Source organism: Astatotilapia calliptera, chromosome 23 (assembly GCF_964374335.1).
Source record: "Astatotilapia calliptera chromosome 23, fAstCal68.1, whole genome shotgun sequence".
Lineage (NCBI taxonomy): Eukaryota > Metazoa > Chordata > Actinopteri > Cichliformes > Cichlidae > Astatotilapia > Astatotilapia calliptera.
Genome location: NC_137443.1, coordinates 46,386,528 through 46,410,900, shown reverse-complemented (window position 1 = coordinate 46,410,900; position 24,373 = coordinate 46,386,528). Strand labels below are relative to the sequence as shown.

Here is a 24,373-nt window from a genome sequence, read left to right as displayed (position 1 = left end):
TCCTGATAATAATGAATTGGAAGTAATAAATGCATGAACTAGTTTTTCAGAGTCTCTCTGAGACAGGATATTTCTAACTTTAGTTGCACAAATGGAAGAAAGCAGTCTTACATGTTTGTTTAATATGTGCGTTGAAGGACATGTCCTGGTCAAAAATGACTCCAAGGTTCCTCACAGCGTTACTGGAGGCCAAGGTAATGCCATCCAGAGTAAGAATCTGCTTAGATACCATATTTCTAAGATTTTCAGGGCCGAGTACAATAACCTCAGTTTGATCTGTATTAAGAAGCAGAAAGTTAGCGGCCATCCAGGTCTTTATGTCTTTAAGACGTTCCTGCAGTTTAATTGGTGTGTGTTATCTGACTTCATGGACAGATGGAGCTGGGTGTCATCAGCATAGCAGTGTAAATGTATGCTATGTCTTCTAATGATGCTGCCTAAGGGAAGCTTGGTAACTGGAGCGTTGCCAGCAGAAGGCTGAAGTGGAATCTCCAAGAAAGCTGCAGAAGAAAAAACATGAGCTGAAATGGTGGATTTTAGTCATATAAGGAGAACTGTGGCTTTCCTCCAACTTTTGACCAATCACCTTAGTGTCCTGTTTATAAACCATAATAAAAAGCATTTACTGTGTGGGCATTTTTTTGTTTGGGTCTCCAAACAGCAGAAAGAAATGGCAGCCATTTTTTTTAACTTTACCTTCAACTGGTAAATAGATTTAAGAAATAGCACTTTGATCATATTTGTGACGTGTCCCAAACTGTTGTTGTCGCCTCATTTATGTTGATAAAACAGCTCTAAAACCAATCTCACAATATAAATCTGTAAAATGGGCAGAAAACCTGCTGCTGGTCCCATTTTAATCAAACCAACCCAAAGAGCAGATATTCATGTGTACACAGGAGGTTATTTGTGCAGATGCATAAAACACAAACTGTTGGCTTTCTGCAGTCTCTCACTCCTGAAAGTGTTGGCAAGTGTTTTGGATTTATTATTTATATGGATTTTAATGGCACCTGTGTAATGTTAACTAATGTTTTTATTGTTTATGTGTTTTTTGTTTAGTCATTCCCTGACTTACCTGTGGGTTCTGGGATGGTTTTATTTAAATTCTCCAACAGATCATTCTTGTTTATCCTCCCCAAAAGATTTTTAGCAACTTGAAAAGTGTTGATAGAGTAGGTATCAAACATCAGATCCACTATGTCCGTCCTCTCTGCATTCTCCAGTTCACTCTCTGGGATTGCTGGTAAACCTTCTACAGACCCGTTCTTCAGATGCCACTTAAATTCTTCAAAGTCATCACGTCCCAAATCCTTCAAAGTCCCCAGAAGGATTTCTTTAGGTGTCGTCATCTTTTACCCTGTAAGGATCCGATAAACAAAGACTGTAACAACAGCTGGAGAGGTAATTGTCTGATTTATCATAATTTAACTTGATTCTAACAGCAGTTCATCACTACCACCAATAAATTTCTTAGGCTCAGAATGCAACAAAATTGCACATGAAGAAGCACATAGAGAAGTATCCAAGTAACACTTTGCTACAATATAAAACAAACTATTATAAATAAAGAAAATATATAAACTAAATATATACACTACCCGTCAAACGTTTTAGAACAGCCCAATTTTTCCAGTGTTTTCGTCACGGTTTGCGAGCCGTGTGTAAATTATCAAAGGACCCTTTATGCAGGCAGCTCAGATGCAAGTGAGTTTATTCATCACATGGTGATACAAACAGAAATGGCGAAGGTGAGCATGGAAACTAAGCAAAAACCTAAAAACTAATAGTACACGAAGGGAAGACGAAAACACAGAACACAAGGGGTGGGAGCAAAGCACCACAACACATCACTATATAGACAGTTACACAGAGGGAGACACAGAAGGCAACAACACAGGGCGGAACAAATGGACAGAGAAGACTAAACACAGAACAGAGTGCACAGAGAAACAAGGGGGACAGGGAATCAAAACCTAGGAAGCATAGAATAACTCACAAACTAAACTGACATAATACAAAAATCACAAAGAACTGAAACCACTAGATCAGGAGACCCAGGACCCTGACAGATACACAGACAAACCAGCAACTAACAGAGGCAAATACAAGGCTTAAATACACAGAGGGATAACGAGGGAATGAGACACAGAAGGAGGACACAGCTGGGAGTGATTGACAAGACGAGACAGAGGAAACGCAAACTAAACACACTGACATGAGACACGGACCTTCACAACAAAGCAGGAAATAGAAAGACTGAACTTAGAGGTACAGCAAAACACAGAACCAAAACGTAAGAATAAACAAAGATACATCATGAAATCAAAGATTAACAATACAAAACAGAAAACACTGAGTCACAGACCCAGGATCGTGACAGTTTTATTGAAAATATCCTTTTTATTTCTCATTGCACTCTGAAATGAAAGCATAGTACAAATAAGCAGTTGGAGTTAAAAATAAATCATGAAACACATTTATAGACCAAAGTTTATTCTAAACGTCTGACTGAACACACCCGTGGCTTCTGTCTACCATAGAAATCAAATATTCTCCCATATCTGTAGCAGATGTTCCCGTAAACGTGGACCTTGTAATAATAATAATAATAATAACTTTATTTATAAAGCGCTTTCAAACAAAGTGCTGTACAACTAAAGAGATAAATAAAATAAAAGCGATACATAGCAATACAGGTAAAAGACACAATACAAGTTAAAAACAATAAAAATGTAAAAACTAAAAGCCATAGAATTAAGACATGTAGGATCAGGTGAACAAATGTGTCTTCAACTTGGTTTTAAAAACCTCCACAGAGCAGCCTGCCGAATATCTTGTGGGAGGTTGTTCCACAGAAACGGGGCATGAAAAGAAAAAGCTCTCCAATTGTCTTTTTTCTGGCTCTAAGAACTTTTAGAAGACCAGAGTCCTGAGATCGGAGAGCACGAGATGGAACATAAAGGTGTAAAAGGTCGGAGAGGTATGAAGGTGCCAATCCGTTTAAAGCCTTGTAGGTGAGCAGCAGGACCTTAAAATCTGCTCAAACCTGACAAGGTAGCCAGTGAAGAGATCTCAGAACAGGGGTAATGTGCTCAAATTTCCCAGTTCTTGTTAAAATGCGAGCAGCTGCATTTTGCACCAACGCCAGAATCTCAGGTTAAACCTCACAAAACTTTAACAACCACCAAACAGCTGAAACAGTAAATGAGAGCAGGAACACGGATTCTGCACAAAGACGTAAACACAAAGCTCAGAGCCGCCGACGCATCAGAATCAGTGAGATGTCGCCTTTCTCACCCGATGGCACGGACACGGTCGGGGCTGAAAGCTGACAGCTCGCTGATTCTGATGTTTCGGCGGCTCCGAGCTTTGTGTTTACGTCCTTTTTACGCTGATTCTAAAGCTGTTAGTTTTATCTCTCTCCAAACAATATTGACTGAACCAGCAGCAAAAGAAGATCCAAACTACGCTTCACATAAACATCGTCATGAACTCACTCTGACTTTTGCTGTTTTGCTTCCACCAGGATAAAATCACACGTCATGCACAGCTCTCTCTCTCACACACAGTTTCCTGTCTAAAAATCTGTTTTCTGCATTATTCGCTTGCTTGTTACGCACAAGTCTACCGTTGTTTACAGCGCTGTCGGCCGCTGTTTTTTTCCTTTTACTTACTTCCGAAAAGAAAACCTAATTTCTGCCGTTCAACAGGCTTCTGAACAAATTTAAACTTTTTAAAATTATGCAAAATGCAAAACACTGTGTCTGTCATAAAACCGCTGTAACTTCAGAGGTAATGTTCATATGTCGATTAATGGTTTTCTTTCGTTTTTGATCTACTGTAGAATATTTTTATAAAACCACCTTCATGTTTTTCTGTTTTATCTTCAGCTACTTTGACACAAAGGCCTCTGCTGTGATGCCCACACCTTTGATAAAGTCTTGCGAGTGTCAGCTTCCTTTTTATAGATACAAAAATATGTAAATGTACTGATCTGAATTATAATATTTCTGACTGTCTGAGGCAAAATTTCCCAGATTCAAATCGAATTGAATCGAATCGTGGATCGAATTGATTCAGGACCTTGTGAATCGGAATCAAATTGATTCTAGAATTCAGTGACGATACCCTGCCCTATTTGCGACCATGTCAACATCCAGTCCAGGCTTTTTCAAGATTGGTACTACCACAGCTGATTTAAAACATTCAGGAGAGACTCAATGAAGTATTTAAAAGAAACAGAATGTAGGGTCCTAATGCTGACCACAGTTCCTTTATAGCCCAGGCTGGTAGAGGATCCAAAGAACAGGTTGTACATCGAGCTGCTTTTACAACCTTACTTAATCCAGAAAGGGAAATAGAGATGGACCAATGCGATATTACGTATCGGTCCATCTCTATTTCTATTAATTTACGTCAGTATCGATACTGATTTTGTATGTATTTTGAAGGATTTGAACCAAAGGCAAAAAATACCATGAGCAAAAAATGGCAGTCATGATTATAAAATAGGGAGGTTTCTTTTTTTTTTAACATAGATTAAACTCTTTAAATAAAACAACAAGTTTATGAGCTTTCTTGTTATTCACAAGTTTCAGCGATTTAGCCCAGAGTCTAAAGTCATTCAGCCTTCTGTTTATACATGGTTTAGCTTTAAAGTATCTGCATTTGTGAAGAAAAATTTTTCCCATTAACAAAATCGTCCTAATCAACAGGTCAAAATCTGCATTCTCAGCAAGTATTCCAAACTTTATTACTGTCACCGTCAAATGTGGTAACTGAATTCTCCTGGACTGTAGCCAGCTCCACATGTCAGTCCAGAAGGAGTGCACTGATTCACAGTAGAAAAACAAGTGATCCAGACTTTCAATATCATTTTCACAAAATGTGCAGGCGTTCACATCTAAGTTAAATTTCCATCTTAAGAATTCATTGGTTGGATAAACCTCATTAATGATTTTAAAGTGAACCTCTTTTACTTTAGGGGAAAGAGGAAGTGAAATATACTTTTTTCTTATCGCCTTAACCTCCATGGTCTCAAATTCTTTAAGGATATAATTTCTTTTAACCGGATTAGGGCAAATGTCGTTGATCAAAATATTCCTGATCACTTTGTTTGTAAACCTGCTGTCACCAAATTCAGCTCCAGCTATGCAGAGCTGCCTCAGTCCAGGAGAAATTTTAGAGTGCACAATATCTTCTTTTATCCTTAATCTCAAAGGGACTGGAATGGCTTTCACTAGGGATTTATATCTGTTAGCAGTACATCTTACATCAAATTTCTCACAAAACGTCTCATGTTTTAATAAGACCCCATTATCATCCGTAAAATGAGCTACAGCCCAAATCCCTTAAGATCTTCCAGTAGAGAAGGACCTGCTGATGGAAAGCTGAGAGTTTAACAGGTAACGAACTGCAATCAAAGTCACAACGTAACAAAAAGTCTATTCCACCCATTTTGCCAAAAATCACACTGGGAATAATGTTCCAAAAGGAATTTTTGTTCCTAATGAAAGATCTTAACCATTTCAGTTTTAGTACACCATTCATAACATCAAAGTCAATGGCATTAGCCCCACCCTCTTCATAATTCTTAATCATATCATTTTTCTTTATATAATGACATTTGTTCCTCCATATGAACCTAAAATTAAGATTATTTATAGATTTAATTAGTTTTGGAGATATGGGCAGAGAAAAGGCTGGATAGATTAGTCTGGACAGACTGTCCATTTTGGTTAGCAAGATTCTCCCAAACAGAGTTATGTCCCTTTGCAGCCACCTGTTTAAAATAGACTTACACTTTTCTATATTGGCACAGATATTCTTATTTTCAGTTGATGTCTTATCCTTGCAAATTACAATGCCCAGATACTTCACCTCTTTTTTTATCTGTATATTATCTATTGCTTGCAGGGGACACTCATGCAGAGCTAGAATTTCTTATTCATTAATATTCAGCTGTAGGCCAGAAGCTTTGGAGAAGTGGTTGATCGCCTGTAAGGCTAAAGGAATCTGGTCCTCATTTTTTAGAAACAGGGTGGTATCATCTGCGAGCTGACTGATTATTATCTGTTCACCCATCACAGTTAACCCCTCAATGTGACTGTTTTTAATCAAAATAGACAACAGCTCAGCAACCATGATGAACAGAAGTGGTGAGCTGCTACATCCCTGCCTTATCCCTCTATTAACCTCAAACCTTGAACATGTACCATGTTCTAGCAAAACAGAGCTGTTAATGTCATTATATAGCATCTCTATAACATTGATAAATTCCTGTCCAAAACCAAAAGACTGCAGAGTTTTTAATATGAACGTATGTTCAACTGAGTCAGATGCTTTGTAAAAATCTAAGAACAGGATGTATCCTCTCTCTTGTGTCACGATGAGTTGTGTGGCTGTCAGTGGCTGGACCCACGTGCAGGACTCAGAGACAAAACATTAACTTAAACGACAGCTTTATTTGCTGGTGAGTCACCCTTGGCGATACATAAACAACAACTTAAACTAACTAGACTGGAGATGCTGAAGGTAGACGACAACGAATACACACACAACAAACGTGGAGGACGCAACAACTGGCAGGGAAAAACACAGGGCTTAAATACATACTGAGGTGATTAGGGAATGTGAAACAGGAGGAGAACACAGCTGGGACTCATCAGACATGACAAGACAAGGGGCGGCAAAACTCAACACATTGACATAGTACACAGACTTTCAAAGTAAAACAGGAAACTGAACAGACGTGGACTAAACTAGGGGATACAGTGACAGAACAAGAGACACACTGACAGAGATGACTGTATACTAACAGAAGTAACACAGAACCACGACCTAAGAAGGAGAACACAAGAAATGCCAAGGACCTAGGGAGTTAGGAATACTAGCGACAAAAATCAAACCCAAGAGAATCAAAACACATCATGAAATCAAAGATAACTAATACAAACAGAAAAACACTGAGTCCACAGACTCAGGACCGTGACATCTTGGATTATTTCACTGTACTCAAGGAGGTCCAAAACCAGCCTAATATTGTTATGAATTAGTCTTCCTTTCAAAAAACCTGATTGTGTTTCACTGATAATGTTTGAGATGCCTTTCTTTAGCCTCTCAGCTACAGCTCCAGACAGGATCTTATAGTCAGTGTTTAGTAAGGTGATGGGTCTTAAATTGTCTAAAATTCTTTTATCCTTACCCGATTTAGGGATCAGGGTTATCAGCGCTTGTTTCATGCTCGGCATCAGTTCTTTTTTTCTCTATCGATTCCTTTAATGCATCAAACAATAAAGTTCTTAGGTCCTTCCAGAAGAATTGATAAAAATTAGTAGTGAGTCCATCTGTCCCTGGGGACTTGTTTAATGCCATTTTCATGACCACCAAATCCAGTTCCTCAATTTGGCGGCCGCTACTAAGTTTTAAAATTACTCATACTAATCTTTCTGGGTCACAAAATAAACTTTTAACATATTTTCAGGCGAGAAAGTAGCTGTGTAAACATCAAATATCTGCTCGGTTTATCAAGATACCGCATATTTGCAAAAGTGCTTCGACGTTTTCGGAGACGTCTGCTACCCACCAGCACTATAGCCAGCCGGGAGCTCGAGGGTCACTGAAGCCACCGAGAACGGCACAACTCCCGGCACATCATTTTCAGATCACCGCGGACTTTCGCTACTCAGGTTAAACATGATATATAAGTCCAGGGCCGTGCAGAGACGTTTAAAGGGGCGGGTGCTCAAAGTTAAAAAGGGGCACATTGAACCAGGCTGAATAACAACAACACACATTCATCAACAATCTAATATGGGATTGCATCATACTATATCACTGTTGTGAGGTGGCGACAAGGCAAAGCAAACGTAGTCGATGTTTTACCTGATGGGTACAATGTTGCTGTTGAGGTGTTTCTGCTGCTCCTGCTGCTGATAGTGCTGGAGGGCAGGGCTGTGTTGATCTGAGACTGTAGACATTAAAAAGTCCATAGGAGAGATGGTAGCTGATTAAACAAGTGTCATAAGATAATAACAAAATGCAAAGATTGGTGACAGCACTTGGAACCATAAGGCAACAAAAAACTGTGAGAAACAAATTAGGCTCTGCCTGTGAATCACTCTTTGCTTCTCTTCTTCCTTCCATCCCATCATTTCATATATCACTCTCCACTTGCTGTCTATCTGAGAACAAGGCACAACTTGCTATTGCAATAAACTATAATCTAATTATCCACACCTAACAACTCTTGCACTTAATCTATAATAAAATGATGACAGAAAAATGTTATAGCCCTGCCTTTAGTAGCCTCACACAGCTCCTACTGTTTCCTCCTCATGTCCTTACCAGCCATGTCTGGACAATGTTATATCATGAGTAATAATTTAAAAAAATCCATATACATAAAACACACACATGCACACACAGTGACATTTTAGACCTTCTTCAGAATACTGTATATACTATGGGCATAATGGTGCTGATCCAGAATCCTTACATTATTATTTATTACTAGAGCTACAATAATAAAGCAATGAGGAGGGGGAAGTAATAAATATGAAATAATGTATTTATGATGATTGCATTTGTTTCACTATCCACTCTGTGCAGGGCAAAGCTTATTACATTTTTAAACTGTAGAGATACAATCATTTTGCTGCTGTAAAATCCAACTTTTGTCTTATTTAAAATATAAATCTAATATAATCTGCTTCTTAAAGTATGTTCTTTAAAATACAGCGTGTGTTTTTTAAAATATTATAATAATGCATAATTATGTGGACATGTATATTAGATCGTTTTTAGTGAAATATAATCCCCCCAGAAAGGCAGGAAATGCTCTGTAACTTACTTTAAAACTAAATATGTTCACTAAAACGGTGACAGAGCTACAGACCCATGACAGCCTTACACAGGTAGCCAGCAGCTATGACCAGCACTACTTGTGCAGTTAATAAAAGGACAGGTAATGTTTGTCGCGCTGTTGCACACACAGCACGCTCGTTTGTTTCAGTTCGTCAAATTGCCACAAGACAACTTACCAACGTGTACGTAATAAGCCAATACTCCTGTGTGCTACACACTACAGTGTACGCTATACACCTACTTACTGGGTTTGTCGCATCAGTCTGTGTCTCTGAGTTAACTTGTGTTTCTCCTACAGCTCCGGACCGCTAAAAATGAGCGTGCTCTTTGTGAGCTCGTTCCCGGCTCGTAACCAGCGCGTTCTGCCATCAAGGGCGATCATTGGTTAAATGTGATCATGTGACTGATGCAAGCCAGATCCTTTTATTTAGCAAAACTGTGATTAATAGTTAAATATTATTGTTGAGGGGCACAGACAGGACTCCGCACGCACACACACATAAAAAAAATAAAATAAAAAAAAATGTTTTTTAAAAGTTGCCTCAACAAAAGGGCACTTTGGGCACCCATCAGGAAAGGGGCGGGTGCTCAAGCCCCTCCAGCCCCCCCCCCCCCCCCCTGCACGGGCCTGCATAACTTACTTAGACAACCTAAAAATGTTATTGTTTGGCTTTTTTCAGTGTTTTGTTTGTTCGTGAGTAAATCGGTTTGGCTGAGATTAAAGTTATTAGATTAGATTAGATAAAATAAAACTTTATTGATCCCCCGGGTGGGTTCCTCCTTGGTTTTTACACAGCTGAATAAACATCAAACAGAAAACTGATTAAACAGAAGTATGAGACGGTCGAGAATTTACTCCAGTGTCCTGTTATATTGCAGATAGCAAGGAACAGACAGCCGAGTTTATTAAACTCCACCGAGACAGCGGTGACGCTAATCAGAAGGCTAGACCGTCCAATTTCCCCAGCTGTTTACTTCCAGCATATCCAACCTTCTGAGGACCCAGCCCACGTACGCCGCGAAGGCCGGGTCCTCGGGAGGATGCAGCCGATGAATTTGGACACTGTCACTACCCGATCGGGGGTGTGCCAAATGGCGGAGTGAGTAGACGCTCTCTACCGAGTTCTGCACAGAAAGTTCGTGAACAACGGTAAAACCTCAACTTTATGCTGCTAACACTAACAATTCACTAAATAAGAGAAGATGCAGCAATCATAGGGCAAGAAGCAGCAGAATGCCGAATCAGAAAGGAGCGAAAAGGGGACTGGAAAGTTCCAAGTCTAAGATAGCGCCTGAGAATGCTAACGAGGAGAGTGCTACGCCCAGCAACGTGCTAATGGGTAGCTTCCATAACTACGCAGCTACTACGGTGGCACTCACGTTAGCCGAAGAAGAAGTGGATGAGTTCCCACCTCTCCCTGTTACACCTCTCAAATCGCCAGCTCCGAAGAAGGTGATGTACGAACGCAGCAACTCTGACCCAGTTGATGTAAATGAGATAATTTCTCGTCTGTCGGCACTAATAAACACCAGGTCTGATAACATTGAGAGCATGGTGAGAGAGAACTCGAACATGGTGAAAGAGAATATGCTCCAGATTGAGGGTCTCAAAAAGACGATTGATTTTGTGTGCGCGGAAATGAAAGATATGAAGGGGAAAGTTTGCGACTTGGAAAAAAAAGTAACTAAAGAGGAAGGTCGAGTGGACAACTGCCAACAGAGAATCTCTGAGTTGGAAAGATATTCCAGGAGGTGGAATCTCAGACTACATGGAGTCAGGGAGGCTGAGAAAGAAGACGCAAGGGGAAAGGTGACTGTGATATGCCAGTCTGTTCTGCCAGAACAAAATCATAGGCTGCCTGACGTCATCGACACCGTACACCGACTCGGAGCCAAGCGACAAGGTAGCACCAGACCTAGAGGCATCATCGTGCAGTTCACCTCCCGAATCTACAGAGATGCTGTATGGAAAGCAGCCAAAACATCCTCCTACCTGCAGGACAATCATTTGAGGTTCGCTGAAGATCTGTCCAGGGAGGACAGAGAACGTCGTGACAAACTGTGGCCGATGATAGACAAAGTCCGTAAGGAGGGTAAGCCGGCTTATTTCGTGGGAGGCCGAGGATTCATCAGTGGATCAGAAGTTTTCCCTCCTTCATAGAGACGCTTATTCAGTCTCCGAAATGACATTTCTGTAAGCTTGTTTACATGGTGAACTTGATATTTTCACCCTCAGGTTAAAGTTTTATTTTGTGTTGAAGAGTGTGTTTATCTATAAAAAGCTATATTTAAACCATAGCAGATAGTTAAATACTGTATTTTTATAAGCTTAGTCACTCAGGGTTTTTACTGTTCTACTACCTAAATTGTGCAGCACCCGGTCCCCTTATCCTATAGATCTATTCTTAGTTGTAGAAGTTTAGAACTTACTTTTTCTCTTTCTTTTTTCTAATAACTTTGTCTTTTTCATTTGTTTCTCTTAATACCAGGGGTTTAAGACAAACATGTAAACGCAAAGCTTTGTTTTTATTTGCCAAACAATTTAAAACAGATTTTTGCTTTTTCCAAGAGAGTCATTCCACACCTGCTGATACAAATTTTTGGAAATCACAATGGGGTAATGAAGTCTGGTTGTCCCATGGCTCTGAGCGTTCTGCTGGAGTTGGCACGCTTAAAAATTCTTTTTCTGTAGATGTGTTACACTCTGACTGTGACACCTTAGGACACTACCTCTGCTCACTAATCAGACACAATAACAGTACTTTCATTGCAGTAAATATATATGGTTACAATAATAAAACTGAAAATGATAAATTACTTGACTCCTTAGAAGAAAGAATTAATTTCTGGCTCTCCAAATACCCAAATTCAGTCCTCTTAATTGGTGGAGACTTTAACATTGCTTTAGACAATACGGTTGATAGGTGGCCTCCAGGGCAGCAGTCTTCATACAGTGCAAACTTAAAAAATTTCATGGGAAAATTTAATCTTGTGGATATTTGGAGAGAAAAATTTCCAGATGATAGACTCTTTACTTGGAGCAATAAGACAGGATCCAGGCAATCACGTATTGACTTTTGGCTTGTTTCTGACTGTATTGATAAAGATAATATTACCATTAATATACTTGCCACTCCCCTCACTGATCATAGAGCAATTTACATTAACGTCCGAATGTTTACACTGGATAATATACCTCATAAATTCTCTTATTGGAAGTTAAATAATTCTTTACTAAAAGATAAAATGGTTAACATGCAGATTAATAAATTAATTGTTTATTATTGGAACAAAGCTAACAGAGAGAAGTCCTTTTGTACCAATTGGGAACTTTTTAAATTTGAAGCATGCAAATTGAGAAGATATGGGAGTCAAATTGCTAAATTAAGGAAAGCTGAAGAACAAGAAGTAATAAGCAGAATTGCCTCTTATTACCAGAAGTCTCCAGAAGAAATCTCAGAGGAAGATAAATTAAGTTTACTAGAACTTCAAAATAAATTGGACGGTTTATAACGACTCAAGGCTGAGGGTGCTTTCATAAGATCCAGGAAGAGGTGGCTGGAGGAGGGTGAACAAAATTCTGCTTACTTTTTCAGACTTGAAAAATACAGATCAAAAACAAACTCTATTCATCAACTAAATATTAATGGCATTGTCTCTGACAATCCTGGAGAAATTTCACATTTCTGTGCCGAATTCTATACTAAACTATACAACTCAAAATATAATGAGGCTGTCTCAACAGGATTTTTCAATAATATTAAAAACCTAAAATCTATTGTTGTGGAAGATAGAAGTTATTGTGACAGCCCTCTGACTGTGGAGGAAGTTTGTAATTCCATTTCTGCACTTAAGGCCAATAAATCTCCCGGCACAGATGGTTTGACTGCAGAGTTTTATAAATCATTTTCTAATCTCCTGGCTCCATTTTTACTGCAGGTTTTTACAGAAAGTATAGAGAATAACATCCTCCCTCCTTCTCTAACTCAAGGTCTCATAACACTTATTCCAAAACCAAACAAAGACTTACTCTTTATTGATAATTGGAGACCCATCTCCCTGCTCAATAATGACTATAAGGTTATGGCTTTAATACTTGCTAACAGAATTAAAGAGGTCTTGGAAACAATTATTGATGAGACACAATCGGGCTTTATGAGAAACAGACACATTTCTAATAACATTAGACTGGTTTTGGATTTACTTGATTACTCTGATTTGGTATCTGACAATAGCTTCATTCTCTTCCTGGATTTTTATAAGGCTTTTGATACAATTGAACATCAATTTATTTTCCACTCTTTGGAAAAATTTGGCTTTGGCAAGTTTTTCTGTAAAGCTGTCAAAACCTTATACACAAATGGCAATAGTTCTATTAAAATGATTAACGGCTCCACCCCGAGATTTGACCTGAAACGTGGTATTCGCCAAGGATGTCCTATTTCACCATATTTATTTTTACTTTGTACACAAATTCTTGCAACTAATATTTCAAACAGTGTTGTACAAGGAATCACCATAGCTGATAAGGAGCTCGTCATCAGCCAGTTAGCCGATGACACCACACTCTTCTTGAAGAATGCAAACCAAATCCCTCCAGCTCTTACTGTGATTAGTGATTTCTCTGAGGCCTCTGGTTTATGCCTAAATCTAAAAAAGTGTGAGTTACTAGCAATTAAAGACTGCCCTGCAAATACTATCTGTAATATCTCTGTTAAACAAGAAGTCACATACTTGGGACTGTTAATATCCAAAGACCAAAAATCAAGATTCTCTTCAAACTTCACTCCAATTATACAGAAAACCCTAAAAAAGTTCAACCAGTGGCTGCAAAGGGACTTGTCTTTGAAAGGTACAGTGTTAATTACTAAAGCAGAAGGGATATCCCGATTAACATATGCTGCTGTCTCCTTACATCTGGATAAGAAAATTAGTAAAGATGTTGACTGTATGCTCTTTAATTTTATATGGAAAAACCGTACGCATTATATTAGAAAAACTGTTGTGATGAATAAGTACGAATCAGGTGGGCTTAACGTTTTAGACTTTTCTACTTTAAATAACACTTTCAAAATTAATTGGGCCAAACATTTTCTTAAAAACCCTACCTCTATCTGGAACTTTATACCACATTATATTTTCTCTCGTTTTGGTGGCTTTAATTTTGTTTTAAATTGCAATTACAATGTTGAGAAACTCCCTGTAAAGCTTTCATCCTTCCATAAGCAGGTCCTCTTAGCGTGGACCCTCATTTATAAACACAACTTCTCACCTCACAAATACCTCATCTGGAACAACAGAGATATTTTATATAAAAATAAATCACTTTTCCTGGAAACTTGGGTCCAAAATGGGATCCTATTGGTGGCTCAGCTGGTTAATAAAGAGGGACAACTACTTACTTACAACGACTTTATTGCACTATATAATTTTCCAATCAGTGTTCAGGAATTCTCAGTGGTGCTTGGTGCCATACCCTCAGGGACTTTAATATTATATAAAAGCACTGACAGCTCAATATCTACCTCAGTCACTCTCCCTCAGGGGTGTCAAACTCAAATACACAGTGGGCCAAAATTCAAAACTGGAACAAGGTCGCGGGCTAACATTAATATTTACTGAAAAAAAAATCTTCCTCCAGATTTAAGAATGAATCTCTTCTTATGGACTCAAACAAGTTTTTCTGAAAAACTGAATATGGAACAAGCAAAGCTTAATGCTAAACAATATATATATTAGCTGTATAATACCAGTAGGCCAGCTCTAATAATAATTTGGTATGGCTTCGCGGGCCAAATGTAATTAGGCTGCGGGCCAAATTTGGCCCGCGGGCCAGAGTTTGACACCTATGCTCTCCCTGATCCAGCTGAGTCACCAATAGGAAAAATCTGCTTTTCACAGGAACTTGGTAACAGCAATAAGAGAATACGTAGTTTATTCCAAGAAGATATCGTCTCTCTCCCATATGTAATATCTTATTGGAACCGATATGTTCCAGATATCAAGTGGAAGACAGTCTGGATGGTCCCCCATAAATATTTGATTGTAAATAAGGTGAAAGAAGTCTCATTTAAAATTCTACATAAATGTTATCCAGCCAGTCACTACATGGTAAAATTTAAAAGGGACATTAATACTAATTGTACTTTCTGTGGGGATCATCCAGAAACTGTGACACATCTTTTTTGGTACTGTTCTTTTACACAGAGATTCTGGAAGGAATTTAGCAGGTTTGTTATTGTCCATATTTTAAGGGAGTTTTCTTTACGATGGGAAAATGTTTTATTCTGTTTCTTTAAGTTCCCCAAGAAGTATGATAAATGTTTTTTTATGATAAATTTGTTAATACTTTTAGCTAATTTTTTTATCCATAAATGTAAGTTTACTAACAAAACACCATATTTCTGTCATTATTTTAAGGATGTGGAAATGTACATACAATCAATATCAGACTCCACCAACAAAAAGGCTCCCAAAACAATATATGTATGTGAATTTTTGCGTGTATTCTTATAATTGTTACCTTTTTCTTTTACCCTTGGCTTTTTGTGTTAATGTTCTGTTGTTTTGTATACTTCATCTGTTCGTTTGTTGTATACTCATTGTTTGTTAAATAAAGTTAAAAAAAAAAAAAAAGACACGACCAGAGTTTCTGTCGCCATCATCCGTGGTGGCGCAAGATGGCGTGTTGAGCAGTCGTACGAATTAGGAGCTCGTTGAACTTGTCCCAGAATTTACTTTGTGTTCGTTATTGTTTCCACTCAAAAGTAGTAAAATGACTGCCCCAAGTATAGTTAAACCTGCTAAATTCAAACTCGACCTCAAAAAACAAGAAACAACATCGCCATGTGATGGAAGGGAAGACAGCAGAGAAGGAACGGATCATGACTACGTAGCAATGGACGTAGCAGTGATGAGCAAAAGGGAACGGGGCAATGATTCGGTTCCATCTACACCTTGTAAGAAGCCTGCAGAAAAGAAAGCTAAGTCAGCAGAGATAAGTGAAAGTGACGAAGTCTCCAATGCTACTATATTGAAAGCGATTCTAAACCTTGAAAAAAGAGTGGACGAGCAGCTAGCTGACCTGAGTGTGCAATGCAAGCAAGCTAGTACGATGCTAGCCAGCCTAGCCAAAGCGGTTCAGTTCAACTCGGAGGAGGTGAAAGAATGTAAACAAAAGGTTAAAGAGTTGGAGAGACGAAACGAGCAGTTGACCAAAGATAACTACGATCTCAAGGAGAGAGTGAGAGAGCAAGAAAGGTACAAAATGAGGTGGTGCCTCCGGATTAAAGGATTAGAAGAAAAAAGAGATGAAGATGTCAGATCGCTGGTTATTGGAATTCTTGGCAAGATCGCACCTGATATGATATCAAAGCTTGAAGAATCTGTGGATGTGGTGCATAGAGTTGGGAAGAAGATTGAGAACAAGGTCTGACATATCATCATTCTGTTTGCTCTGAGACACGTGAAAGAGGAGATTTGGCGTCGCACCAAAGATTCGGCTGTCTGTAAGAACAGGGGTTTCCACTTCGCTGAGGTACTGCCGCGGAAGGACTGGGAAGTAGGGCTGGGTATCGTCACTGATTTCTAGAATCGATTCAATTCCGATTCACAAGGTCCTGAATCGATTCGATCCACGATTTGATTTAAATCTGGGAAATTTTGACAGACAGACAGTCAGAAATATAATTCAGATCAGTACATTTACATATTTTTGTATCAATAAAAAGGAAGCTGACACACGCAAGACTTTATCACAGGTGTGAGCGTCACAGCAGATGCCTTTGTGTCAAAGTAGCTGAGGATAAAACACAGAAAAACATGAAGGTGATTTTCCTGGCCTGGGATTTTATAAAAATATTCTGCAGTACATCAAAAACGAAAGAAAACCATTAATTAATGAACATTACCTCTGACGTTACAGCGGTTTTATTAGAGACACGGCTAAGCATTTTGCATTTTGAATAATTTTAAAAAGTTTACATTTGTTCAGTATTGAACAGCAGAAATGAGGTTTTCTTTTCGGAAGAATGTAAAAGGAAAAAAAACAGCGGCTGACAGCGCTGTAAGCAACAGTAGACTTGTGCGTAACAAGCAAGCGAATAATGAAGAAAGGGAAACTGTTCTTGAAGTACAGAGAGAGGGAGAGAGAGGGAGAGAGAGAGAGAGAGAGAGAGAGAGCTGCGCATAGCGATGGAAGCAAAACAGTAAAAGTCAGAGTGAATTCATGACGATGTTTATGTGAAGCGTTTGGATCTTCTTTTGCTGCTGGTTCGGTCAATATTGTTTGGAGAGAGATCAAACTAACAGCTTTACAATCAGCGCATAAAGGGCGTGAACACAAAGCGCGGACCCGCCGACAGATCAGAATCAGCGAGCTGTCGGCTTTCAGCCCCGACTGTGAGAAAGGCGACATCTAACTGATTCTGATCCGCGGGTCGCGCTTAAGTCTATGTGCAGAATCCCTGTACCTGCTCTCATTTACTGTCTTAACTGTTTGGTGGTTCTTGAAATTTTGTGAGATGTCACCAGAGATTCTGGCATTTCGGGCAAAATAAATTTATATTAAAAAATCGATTCAGGATTTTAATGAATCGATTTTACGTTATCCAAGCCAGAATCGATTTTAATCGATGAATCGGTTATAAAAACCCACCCCTACTGGGAAGAGAGGAGGCGGCTGTGGCCGCAAATTGAACAAGCCAGATGGGCTGGGAAACGGGCCTTTTTCCGGGGTCCTCATGGATACATCGAAGGACGGAGGATCGTTGACGTTGAATGAAAGACTTGATGTAAGACTGTATACAGTGGAATATTATTAATGGGACAAAAGAGTTCTACTTAAAGTTAAAGATTATTAGTCACTGAGTTGGTGACAAGTGTTACAATTTAAACTCATATTTATATATTTTTCTTTTCTTTTTTAAAAAAAGTTATTTTCTTAGCATATTCTTATTATGGTTCACTCAAAAATTTCTTTTGGTTCATTAAACGTTCGGGGTTTGAAGGAAATTGTTAAGAGAAAGGCACTTTTTTTATTTTGCAAGGGGCAAAAATGTCATTGTCTGTTTTTACAACAAACTCACTCTGTGGATGCCGATGCTACCTTTTGGGCTAATCAGTGGGGAGACAAGATTCTTTTCAGCCATGGATCTAACAGATCTGGAAGTGTGGCGATTTGTTTTAATAAGTTCCCAGGGGAGATTATAACATATAAAGCTGATAGTGAGGGTCATTGGTTAACTGCAGTCTTGAAGAGCGAAGGTATATTTCTAATTGTTACAAATCTTTATGGACATAATAATGAGGGTCAAAATAAAAGTCTATTGGAAAATCTAACAAATGTTATTTCAGAGTTTAAAGTTATGTACCCCACAGATTACATCCTAGTAGGAGGAGACTGGAACATGACACCAGATGAATGGATGGACAGATGGCCTCCTCGCTTAGGAAGGAGGCAACAGAATAACATTATTGAGAACTTTTCTAGTGATAATAATTTTACAGACATTTGGAGAAGTTTGAATCCTGGAGTTAAGAATTATTCTTGGTTTAAACCGAATGGAGAAAGCAGGTCAAGACTTGATTATTGGTTAGTGAGCGATGACATTTTGAGGTGTACTTCACAATCTAAAATCTCCAAAGCACCCCTTTCTGATCACTGTTTCATTGATCTTGTCTTAGAACCAACAAGGATGAGACGTAGTAGCAGAGGATATTGGAAATTTAATGCCAGCCTTTTAAATAAGGACAAGTATTGTGATAAAATTAGACATATAATTACAGATATAAAAAAATGATGACTCAGTAGTGGGTAATATACAGAAATGGGAATTTGTTAAATTCAAAATCAGAGAATTCACTATAAAATTCTGCAAAGAACTGAACAGGGAAAAACGGGAATATGAAAGTAATTTACTTCGTGAAATAACTCAGTGCTGTAGTAAAGAAAAACTAAACGTGCAAGAGAAGAATAAATTGATGGAGTTACAAACTAAATTGGACGATCTTTACCTAGAGAAAGCCCACGGTGCCTTTATAAGATCGAGAGCCAAGTGGATTGAGGCAGGTGAAAAGAACTCATCATATTTTAGTAAGCTGGAAAAGTGTAGACAGCAGAGAAATCTAATCTCAAGCTTGTTGATAAATGGGACTGAATGTAAAGATTTCAGAAAGATTGAAAAGGAAGTCTTCACTTTTTATTCCAAATTGTACTCCTCAGAATATTCAGCAGCTGATTCTGATAGTTTCTTTGATAAGATTCATAATCTTATCCCATGTATTGACAAGCCTTTCAAAGATCTGTGTGATTCAGAGTTTAAAATTGAGGAACTGGATTTGGTGGTCATGAAAATGGCATTAAACAAGTCCCCAGGGACAGATGGACTTACTACTAATTTTTATCAATTCTTCTGGAAGGACCTAAGAACTTTATTGTTTGATGCATTAAAGGAATCGATAGAGAAAAAAGAACTGATGCCGAGCATGAAACAAGGGTTGATAACCCTGATTCCTAAATCGGGTAAGGATAAAAGAATTTTAGACAATTTAAGACCCATCACCTTACTAAAGATCCTGTCTGGAGCTGTAGCTGAGAGGCTAAAGAAAGGCATCTCAAACATTATCAGCGAAACACAATCAGGTTTTTTGAAAGGAAGACTAATTCATAACAATATTAGGCTGGTTTTGGGGATGTAGCAGCTCACCACTTCTGTTCATCATGGTTGCTGAGCTGTTGTCTATTTTGATTAAAAACAGTCACATTGAGGGGTTAACTGTGATGGGTGAACAGATAATAATCAGTCAGCTCGCAGATGATACCACCCTGTTTCTAAAAAATGAGGACCAGATTCCTTTAGCCTTACAGGTGATCAACCACTTCTCCAAAGCTTCTGGCCTACAGCTGAATATTAATAAATGCGAAATTCTAGCTCTGCATGAGTGTACCCTGCAAGCAATAGATAATATACAGATCAAAAAAGAGGTGAAGTATCTGGGCATTGTAATTTGCAAGGATAAGACATCAACTGAAAATAAGAATATCTGTGCCAATATAGAAAAGTGTAAGTCTATTTTAAACAGGTGGCTGCAAAGGGACATAACTCTGTTTGGGAGAATCTTGCTAACCAAAATGGACAGTCTGTCCAGACTAATCTATCCAGCCTTTTCTCTGCCCATATCTCCAAAACTAATTAAATCTATAAATAATCTTAATTTTAGGTTCATATGGAGGAACAAATGTCATTATATAAAGAAAAATGATATGATTAAGAATTATGAAGAGGGTGGGGCTAATGCCATTGACTTTGATGTTATGAATGGTGTACTAAAACTGAAATGGTTAAGATCTTTCATTAGGAACAAAAATTCCTTTTGGAACATTATTCCCAATGTGATTTTTGGCAAAATGGGTGGAATAGACTTTTTGTTACGTTGTGACTTTGATTGCAGTTCGTTACCTGTTAAACTCTCAGCTTTCCATCAGCAGGTCCTTCTCTACTGGAAATTAGATTCACAGTAGAAAAACAAGTGATCCAGACTTTCAATATCATTTTCACAAAATGTGCAGGCGTTCACATCTAAGTTAAATTTCCGTCTTAAGAATTCATTGGTTGGATAAACCTCATTAATGATTTTAAAGTGAACCTCTTTTACTTTAGGGGAAAGAGGAAGTGAAATACAGTGGGGCAAAAAAGTATTTAGTCAGCCACCGATTGTGCAAGTTCCCCCACCTAAAATGATGACAGAGGTCAGTAATTTGCACCAGAGGTACACGTCAACTGTGAGAGACAGAATGTGAAAAAAAAATCCATGAATTCACATGGTAGGATTTATAAAGAATTTATTCGTAAATCAGGGTGGCAAATAAGTATTTGGTCAATAACAAAAATGCAACTCAATACTTTGTAACATAACCTTTGTTGGCAATAACAGAGGTCAAACGTTTACTATAGGTCTTTACCAGGTTTGCACACACAGTAGCTGGTATTTTGGCCCATTCCTCCATGCAGATCTTCTCGAGAGCAGTGATGTTTTGGGGCTGTCGCCGAGCAACACGGACTTTCAACTCCCGCCACAGATTTTCTATGGGGTTGAGGTCTGGAGACTGGCTAGGCCACTCCAGGACTTTCAAATGCTTCTTACGGAGCCACTCCTTTGTTGCCCGGGCGGTGTGTTTTGGATCATTGTCATGTTGGAAGACCCAGCCGCGTTTCATCTTCAAAGTTCTCACTGATGGAAGGAGGTTTTGGCTCAAAATCTCACGATACATGGCCCCATTCATTCTGTCCTTAACACGGATCAGTCGTCCTGTCCCCTTGGCAGAAAAACAGCCCCATAGCATGATGTTTCCACCCCCATGCTTCACAGTAGGTATGGTGTTCTTGGGATGAGACTCAGTATTCTTCTTCCTCCAAACACGACGAGTTGAGTTTATACCAAAAAGTTCTACTTTGGTTTCATCTGACCACATGACATTCTCCCAATCCTCTGCTGTATCATCCATGTGCTCTCTGGCAAACTTCAGACGGGCCTGGACATGCACTGGCTTCAGCAGCGGAACACGTCTGGCACTGCGGGATTTGATTCCCTGCCGTTGTAGTGTGTTACTGATGGTGACCTTTGTTACTTTGGTCCCAGCTCTCTGCAGGTCATTCACCAGGTTGCCCCGTGTGGTTCTGGGATCTTTGCTCACCGTTCTCATGATCATTTTGACCCCACGGGATGAGATCTTGCGTGGAGCCCCAGATCGTGGGAGATTATCGGTGGTCTTGTATGTCTTCCATTTTCTGATGATTGCTCCCACAGTTGATTTTTTCACACCAAGCTGCTTGCCTATTGTAGATTCACTCTTCCCAGTCTGGTGCAGGTCTACAATACTTTTCCTGGTGTCCTTCGAGAGCTCTTTGGTCTTGGCCATGGCGGAGTTTGGAGTCTGACTGTTTGAGGCTGTGGACAGGTGTCTTTTATACAGATGATGAGTTCAAACAGGTGCCATTCATACAGGTAACGAGTGGGGGACAGAAAAGCGTCTTACAGAAGAGGTTACAGGTCTGTGAGAGCCAGAGATTTTCCATGTTTGAGGTGACCAAATACTTATTTGCCACCCTGATTTACGGATAAATTCTTTACAAATCCTTCCATGTGAATTCATGGATTTTTTTTTCACATTCTGTCTCTCACAGTTGACGTGTACCTCTGGTGCAAATTACTGACCTCTGTCATCATTTTAAGTTGGGGAACTTGCACAATCGGTGTCTGACTAAATACTTTTTTGCCCCACTGTATTTCACTTCCTCTTTCCCCTAAAGTAAAAGAGGTTCACTTTAAAATCATTAATGAGGTTTATCCAACCAATGAATTCTTAAGACGGAAAGTTAACTTAGATGTGAACGCCTGCACATTTTGTGAAAATGATATTGAAAGTCTGGATCACTTGTTTTTCTACTGTGAATCAGTGCACTCCTTCTGGACTGACATGTGGAGCTGGCTACAGTCCAGGAGAATTCAGTTACCACATTTGACAGTGACAGTAATAAAATTTGGAATACTTGCTGAGAATGCAGATTTTGACCTGTTGATTAGGACGATTTTGTTAATGGGAAAATTTTTTATTCACAAATTCAGATACTTTAAACCATGTATAAACAGATGGCTGAATGACTTTAGACTCTGGGCTAAATCGCTGAAACTTGTGAATAACAAGAAAGCTCATAAACTTGTTGTTTTATTTAAAGAGTTTAATCTATGTTAAAAAAAAAAACTCCCTATTTTATAATCACGACTGCCCTTTTTTTGCACGTTATTTTTTGCCTTAGGTTCAAATCCTTCAATGACTGTTCTTTCTTTTTGTGCTAACTCTTTTAGCTTTGTGCTTATTGTTGTTGTTGTTGTTTTTTTTTGTTCGTTTTGTTTGTTTGTTTGTTTGTTTGTTTTGTTATAATGCTCAACCAAGGATGTAACATAATCGGATTAATGATGGTGCCTTGAATGTTATACTGTTGTTTGTAAATAAAGTTTAATTTACAAAAAAAAAAAAAAGTTTCTGTCGCCATTTTAGTTTTTAAAAATGTCGTGATAAGGGCGGGTCTTACTGTGAACCTGTGCGCTCATTGGCTAATAACTTGAGATTGACAAGTCGTTATCCAATCAGCGCGCGGCTTCTCCCAACATAAAGTAGTTTCCTTTGAAAAACCAAAGTCTGATTATTTTTGCCTCCACTGACGGAGCCTGTTGTTCCCGCCACAGAGACACAGTAATGTCAGAGCGGTGTTAACACTCACCTGCCTCAGCACAGCTCTCACTCTCCTCCTGCTCTCTCAGCTGAACTCACTTCCTCTCTACTTACAGGAAACCAGCGCTCAGAGGAGCCGACCGGCCTCACGTTTCACCCACAGACACGAACAGTGTGGAATTATTTTATGTCATAAGAAGAAACATATTCATGTTAACACTCACCTGCCTCAGCTCCACCTTCCTCCTCCTGCTGCTCTGAACCAGTGATGGGTCGTTCGCGAACGAAATGGCTCTTAGAGCCGGATCTTAGACGTGAACGACGCAGCCGCCTCCTTATCACGAGCCGTCACATTTTTTTTTCTTTCTCTCACCCTCTCTCTCTCTCTCTCTCTCTCTTTTGCACTTTTTTCCTGCTTCACTCTGCACACGAGCCTTGTGCTTTACGCTGGGCAGAGGGGGGAGGGGCGGTAGTTACGCTCAGTAGCACAGGAACAGAGGCAGAGAGAGAGAAAGAGCCAGGGCCAACAACGTCACATTAGAAAGGTATAGTAATCATCCACAACTATTTTCAGTTTGAGATGATAAAGGATTCAGAAAGTTTATTCATGCAGGTCCATATGACAGAGAATATGCATGTTCTTTTTGTTTTCATATTTTAATTTATATTTAATTGTGTTGTGGTTTGCAGTGTTTTGTGTTGTTTCACTTTAAATTTGTAAAAGGAAAAAGCTGAAAATTTAAACAGTTAAAAGTTGAAATGTGAATAGTTGATTTTTGTATTATATGATTTATTTATTACATTTTATGTGGAGTGAATAAATAAAAGTATATTTACGGTGGCCCCTAGAGACAAAACACATACAAACTTCAAATCACGTACAAACTCTGAAGCACATAAAAACTCAAAACACGTACAAAAGACAACAGAAGTGCTCCAGGATGCTGGGCGCAGTGTTGAGCTTTTGTTACCTCATGGCTACACAAGCCAGCAAGTACCAACGACCGGATTTGGTGTGTGGTAGTAACAGGTAAATGAAAATTTTTTTAAATTATTTGAATATATATGAGTGCCTATGTATAAATACACAAACAATTTCAATTGTGTAATTTAAGTGATCTAGTAGCTCTGCTTTGGAAGTTCAGTTAGAAATGTGTTTTGGAGTTTGTACGTGTTTTGTCTCAAGGGGCCACCGCATATATCTACCATAACCACTTTTTTTTACGTCAGTAATTCCTTTTGTGCATAATTTTATATTATTGTTAATAATAA

At 38.8% G+C, this 24,373-nt stretch overlaps 1 protein-coding gene and 1 long non-coding RNA gene across 2 annotated transcripts in view; both read right to left on the bottom strand.

Moving 5' to 3' along the window:
- Positions 1-24,373, bottom strand: part of LOC113018375 (protein NLRC3-like) — a 143,393-nt gene that overhangs the window by 40,072 nt on the left and 78,948 nt on the right. The window lies entirely within an intron of this gene.
- Positions 1,079-23,572, bottom strand: LOC113017839 (uncharacterized). Its single transcript, XR_013904988.1, has 3 exons — positions 23,326-23,572; positions 7,888-7,972; positions 1,079-1,360 (listed from the first exon to the last, which is right to left on the bottom strand). It is a non-coding gene; the product is annotated as an uncharacterized LOC113017839 (long non-coding RNA).